General features: G+C 42.4%; 1 long non-coding RNA gene across 1 annotated transcript; it reads right to left on the bottom strand.

The window, feature by feature from the left end:
• Nucleotides 1-299: 299 nt before the first annotated feature.
• Nucleotides 300-6,251, bottom strand: LOC127337200 (uncharacterized). The gene is made up of 3 exons (XR_007873674.2): nt 2,780-6,251; nt 2,444-2,577; nt 300-513 (listed from the first exon to the last, which is right to left on the bottom strand). It is a non-coding gene; the product is annotated as an uncharacterized lncRNA (long non-coding RNA).
• Between the last annotated feature and the right edge of the window lie 354 nt (nt 6,252-6,605).

Raw genomic sequence — 6,605 nt, forward strand, 5'->3', positions numbered from 1 at the left:
GGGGGCTCGGGAAGGGTCTGGGCGATTTGATATAGCTGGGTACCCTTTGGTACCGGTTCGTGTTACGAACCGGTACCAAAGGTCCAGCCCGGGCCCCACCACGCGTCTGAATTTTGACCGAAGACCTTTCGTACCGGTTCCTAACACGAACCGGTACGAAAGCTCCTCACGAACCGGTACCAAATCTCCTCGCCCGCCAGAGCCATTGAACCGGTATAGATGACCCCATTGGTACCGGTTCGTAAGGGAACCGGTACCAATGGCTTAGATGGATGAGAGGTTTTCTACTAGTGCCAGTAGCTTCAAGAGTCCAGAAGCATTCAGACTAAGACATAAGTAGCATCGAGGTTCAATAGAAAATAAACTTTCGCCTGCCTGATTCTCAGTTCTAGAGTAACTCCGACAACTCATGAAGATTACGTAATTGTTTGACTGATACAGGGATCCAGTTCTTCAGCCATGAAGTACCCTCACAAACAGACATTTAGTATCCAGAAGTGGGGATTCTAGTACCTGTAAAAATGTCATCTTATAAGTCAAACAAATTACTCGGCACCATAATTTAAATTTTCCAGCACCCTTCTAAATATATATTCAGCACCCCAGCTAAATTTATAATTAAGGAGCTAAAAATGACATAAAAATAGTCAAGCTTGAAAATCGACATGCCGGGTGACTATAGGTCATGTTATAGATGAAGAAAATTATTCAGCACTACAATTCAAATTTTTAAGCACCCTCGTAAAGATATATCTGGCACCCAATTTAATATTATGAAGTACCTAGAAATTGACATAAAAAATAACCAAACTTCATAATCTCCATCCAAGATGACTACAGGTGATCTTATAAGACAAGCAAATTATGGCGCTTGTTCTGCACGCACCTATGCCAAGGTCTGTCGCACCTTCGTTCCAAGCCTATCGGTACCTCGAATATATTTCAACGCTAATTGGCAGTGCTACCGGTTATAAGTTCTAATGGTAAAACGGAACCCATCGGCACCTACCTTAGGATTATGTCGTACCCCGCTGACAGATCATTCAGTACTTAGGATTTAGAGTTTTGAAAATGTTGTACAAGCACCTATGTCTATGTAACTCGTACCTTTATTATAGGGCTATTAGTACCCATACAAAAAGTACCTAAAGTCAATGTGAGTCGTACCCCGCTAATATAACATTCGGTACTTAGTAATTAGTGGTTTGGATCACTTAATTGGCAGTGCTACCGGTTATAAGTTCTAACGGTAAAACGGAACCCATCGGCACCTACCTTAGGATTATGTCGTACCCGCTGACAGATCATTCAGTACTTAGGATTTAGAGCATCCCCACTCGTTGGCGCTCTTCACGCCCAAATCCGGCGAAATTTTCGTCCGGATTGGACGAAAATTTGGCCTGGGGGCAGTATATTTCCAGTTGTGTGCTCCCCAAGCGGCGTTTCTCGGGGAAAAAGAGGATGGCCCGGGGAGTCCGGACGAAAGAGGAGACACGTGGGCGTGGGCGGTTGGTTTTGCTCCATCCGGAGTCCCCGAGAGGTCCCCGGGAAACCGAGGATGGCCTGGGGAGTCCGGACGAAATTAGGCCGTTTTCCGGACGAAAACGAGGACCTGGGGGCGTGACTGGGCCGTTTTTCGCCGTCCGGATGTAAAAAACGGCTCGTGGGGGGCTTCTCGGGGAGGCGAGTGGAGATGCTCTTAGAGTTTTGAAAATGTACAAGCACCTATGTCTATGTAAGTCGTACCTTTATTATAGGGCTATTAGTACCCATACAAAAAGTACCTAAAGTCAATGTGAGTCGTACCCCGCTAATATAACATTCGGTACTTAGTAATTAGGGGTTTGGATCACTTAACAAGTACATACACCGAGGTCAGACGCACCTTTATTTTAAGGCTATCGGTACATCGAATATGTTTCAACGCTAATTGGTGCAGCTACCGGTTCTAAGTTGTAGCGGTAAATCAGATCACTCGTTTATTACAAGGCTAAAGTCAGTGTAAAGTCGTACCCTCTAATCTAACATTCGGTAATTAGTAATTAGGGGTTTTGATTGTTCTACAGGCACCTATGCCAAGGTCTGTCGCACCTTCGTTACAAGCCTATCGGTACGTCGAATATATTTCAACGCTAATTGGCAGTGCTACCGGTTAAAAGTTCTAACGTTAAAACGGAACCCATCGGCACCTACCTTAGGATTATGTCGTACCCCGCTAATAGATCATTCGGTACATAGGATTTAGAGTTTTGAAAATGTTGTACAAAAGCGACACAAACACTACGCATGCTTGATTAAGTGCCGTTGCCATACTTGACAATGTCTACTACACAATTGGAAAGAAAATTTGTCTCAATCCGCGGTTGGCCTCTCTTAGGCATTCAAATGTACACATATTTGGGCCAAAAGAATGGACTGTAAGCTAAATGACAGATGTACTCACTGAAGAATGTATCGGCACGGGATTGCACCATGAACCTTCTTGTACATCACTTCCAAGCCATCATCCTCGATCCCCCTCTTGATGTACTCACTGAAGTGAGATTGGTACTTCTCAGGTTCCTCTTCGGCTAGTGCCTACAGAAGAAGTTATATCAAGAATCAGTACGCTGCTTCAGAAAATATATAGCAACAAAGTACAAAGGTTGAAGCTACATGATATGGATGAGATCAGACCAAAACATCTTTATTGAAAAGATTTGTGTACGGACAACAGCAAGAACCCCAGGAAATGAAGAAATTATATGAAATTACCACAAGTGTAACCATTTTGACTCACCCTCAAGTAGTCAGCAACATGCTTTCCATATATGTATTTGCGGTGAACCACTGCATCCAGCAGCTTGTCATCCTTCTTGAAACCAGCAAATCTCTCGTCAATGTACGGAATATCAAGACCACCATCTAAAGCTTCCTGCAGCAGCAAACAATATTACACAAATCCTATGAAGCAAACAGAGTCAGGTATAATTCTGAAGTGAAACAAATAGAGAGCAAACTCAAGATGGAAACAGATAATAAGGAAGCACAAAGTGCGGTAGCTCGCTGGCAAAATACACGAGATCGCAGAGAGATGCGGAGGCTCCAGCCCTCGAATGGTATGTACCTGAACAGATGGCGAGGGGGGACGCAGTTGTAGGATAGTGAGAAAAATACTACGAACATTGTTTACAGTTGGGCATGAAACAGCAAAGCTCTGTGGCTATTGGCTTGTGGCACAGAACCTCATATTTAAATTCACATGCATTGCTTATCTAGCTCATTTAAAGATTGTTTACAATTGGGCATGAAACAAAACCAATGATATATGTGATGTGAGCAATACAAATGAGTGATAAAAGGAGTAAAAAATCTAGTGTAATCAAAGTCTCAATCTGTAAGTAATAACACAGTCATTGACTTGGTGTTGACCAATAGAAACACAAATATACCTTAAAATTATACTGATAACCAAAGTAAGTGTGTGTCTGTAACTAACACCACACAACATGGGGTTTAATCTAAAATGGATTGGAAGAGATAAAATTTGGCGTGTGCTACTAGGTTTTCTGCGAGCGTGCTGGTCTTGGCCCATGATTTTTTACAGATAGAGGGTGGGCAAGAACAAATGCAGTCACATCTGGAATAGACATGGGAAAAGAAAGACAAATGCGAACCTTGGTATGGGATGAGTAAGAGTAAGGCCCTTCCAATATAACAGCAATGACATTTTGCTCATTTCATACATTTACACAAACACATGTTGGGCCACAAATTGCAACGAAAAAGAACATTGCACCTAGCTACTAATTTTACTTCTTAACTGAATATTAAAGCAAAAGGAACAAGAGAGAAAAAGTAAATCTAATCGAGAGCTCTCTACAAACTGGGCTGCGTCCGTACTCCAGCAGGCGCACAGCATGTCCATGGAGTCTGCCACCATGACGAGGTAGGTGGTGCAGGCAGGCTCGCAGGGAACCACCTTAAGAGGCGTTGCCGCACCATTCACGGCCAGCCCCAAGGCCCTTGCGACCAGGGACGACGCGGCAAGGCCGAGTCCTTCACCGGTGGCTGGGCGGCACGGAGTGCACCAGGACTACCCGCAGGCGGAGACGCAGCTTGGTGGTTTGGAGAGGGAATAGCAATAAATTAGATTAACGCTGCAAAAATCTTTAGATACAAGCCGAAAATCTGCAAATAAACCGCAGGGGGAGTCACAAAAGCCATGCAAAGGAATCCTTTGATTTTAAAAAATACTTCTTGAGAGGTACTTATTGCATGATGCTGAGCTAAAACAAAAGGGCCAACGCGTTTGAAAAGCTTAACTCAGTAATTGGACTTCAAAAAAAAAAATTGAATTAGTGCTAGGAGGAACTAGACACTAAATGATATAGTAGAAGCGGGACCTCGGTGTGAGAATTCCAGAAATTCGCTCCTGACAGGATTCGAACTCTGGTTGTTGGGGTGCATCACTGCGACCTCAACCACTGGGCTATGCCCACGTCCTCAGTAATTGGACTTCACACCCGCCACACTTCGGCCACTGCTAATCTGGTACAAGTCCTGCTATTTTGAAGCAAGTAAATGACAGGGAAAACTTCATCTGAAGCAGGTGTTCTCCATCCTAATTCAGCTTATTTAACGATCCATAAGCAAATTCAAATATGTAAAACATCAATATCATATGCGGAGAGAAAGCTCTTAGCTACAGTCTACAAACAGGACTTAAGCTAGTCCAAGCCAAAACTGAACGTACAGAAAAACGCAAGTGCTAGCAAGCCAACATTTACAACTACATGGGGCACATCCCAGAACAAAACGTTCAGGCCAAGAAGTTAGCCAAGTACCTCTGAACACAATGTGGTCAATGCCAAATCTATTGAAAATATAAGGCCACAACAGTGCCATTCTATTCTTCTGGGAGATTTAGTACCCGTTTCAAATAACTTAAGCACATCATATGATACAATTCCTGTGATGAAGAACTGGCTGCAAGCATTCGGCACCCCTCTAGGCCTTTAATTAAGTACTTGTAGGCTTTCCCTAGGTACTTAACAAATTCAAACAGGATGTCCAGCCTATGTTCTGAAGGTGCTTAATGAGTTAGGAAACTGCACACATATCATTGAAGAAATAAAAAATTTCACTAAAAAGGACATAGCAGTATATATAGGTTGCAAACGAGGCAGACTCTGGAAATAAATTCATTCTATACCACTATTTAATAGACCAGATCAGGTTGTTCTACCTACAAAATTACTAATAAAAATCTTGTAGAAATGCAATCTATACTAGATTAATGGCTCGTCACCTCACAAAAGTTACAAAACCCAAACTTATAACCTGGAAATTGTTATAAATCTGTCAGTGTTTAAGTCCCTACAAAAATACTCGCACAAAAGATGGAACTTGAAGCACCTCATGTGACAAATTAAAGTACCTCAGTGAATAAAAATTTGGTACCAAGTGTTCGAACATAGGTAACCCTAAACCCTTTGGCTGTTCGGTACCAAGTGTTCAAAGTTTCAGCACCAGGGCATTAAGAACCCATGGTTGGTGTTTGGAATGCAACGTTCCAGTGCTTCGACTGTTTTCTTGCAAGAACCATGTCTGGTCCAGGACCTTGATTCCATTCAGGGCCACAGTTGAGCACCAAACATCTGCCAAATTGTCTAGGCTTTAACCAAGTTCAGTATCAAGTGTTTTAACATTCGGTACCGCAGTGACTAGTCTTTTAGGTCTTATTTTCTAGTTCAGCACTGCACCATACCTGATTAAGCACTCATGATAACTGACATTCAGAACCCCAATTGAAATTTCTATGCACACTGAGAGTAGATTGTATATATATATACTGAGATAAAATAATGTGGGTAGAGGGTTCAATGTATTTTTCTCCTTCGAAAGGGAAAAGGGGAATCTGCACCGAAGTTTAGAGCTCTCTCAGACCCAAAAATGTAACTAATGGAAATTACTTCATCTTGATTTGATTGGAATCTGGCTAATATTCATATGCCATTACTCTATTGCACCTATGATGCAATCAAGACAACACAAATTGAGCAACAACAAATCATGAATAAGCTCTGGAACATCCTGTCTGTGATAAAAAGGAGGCATGCAACCTAACTTATCAATCCATGTATATGCAGTACAGTTATTACCTATTCATGGAATCTCAGAATGAAAAATAGCATAACTACACTGAATCATCCTGAGATGGCGCACTTTAACAGGAAAAGGACAGTAAAAATTATGTAGTGCCTCCAGGTCGGTGATGTCTACTCACACTTCTTTTCCTGTAGACAGTGTTGGGCCTCCAAGAGCAGAGGTTTGTAGAACAACAGCAAGTTTTCCCTTAAGTGGATCACCCAAAGTTTATCGATCTCAGGGAGGAAGAGGTCAAAGATATCCCTCTCATGCAACCCTGCAACCACAAAGCAAGAAGTCTCTTGTGTCCCCAACACACCTAATAGGTGCACTAGTTCAGCGAAGAGATAGTGAAATACAGGTGGTATGAATATATATGAGCAGTGGCAACGGCACCAGAAAAGTGCTTTGCCCAGGACAGTAAACAAGCAGTAGTAACGCAGCAGTAGTAACGCAGTAAAACAGTAAACAAGCAG

This window comes from Lolium perenne, chromosome 2 (assembly GCF_019359855.2).
Source record: "Lolium perenne isolate Kyuss_39 chromosome 2, Kyuss_2.0, whole genome shotgun sequence".
Lineage (NCBI taxonomy): Eukaryota > Viridiplantae > Streptophyta > Magnoliopsida > Poales > Poaceae > Lolium > Lolium perenne.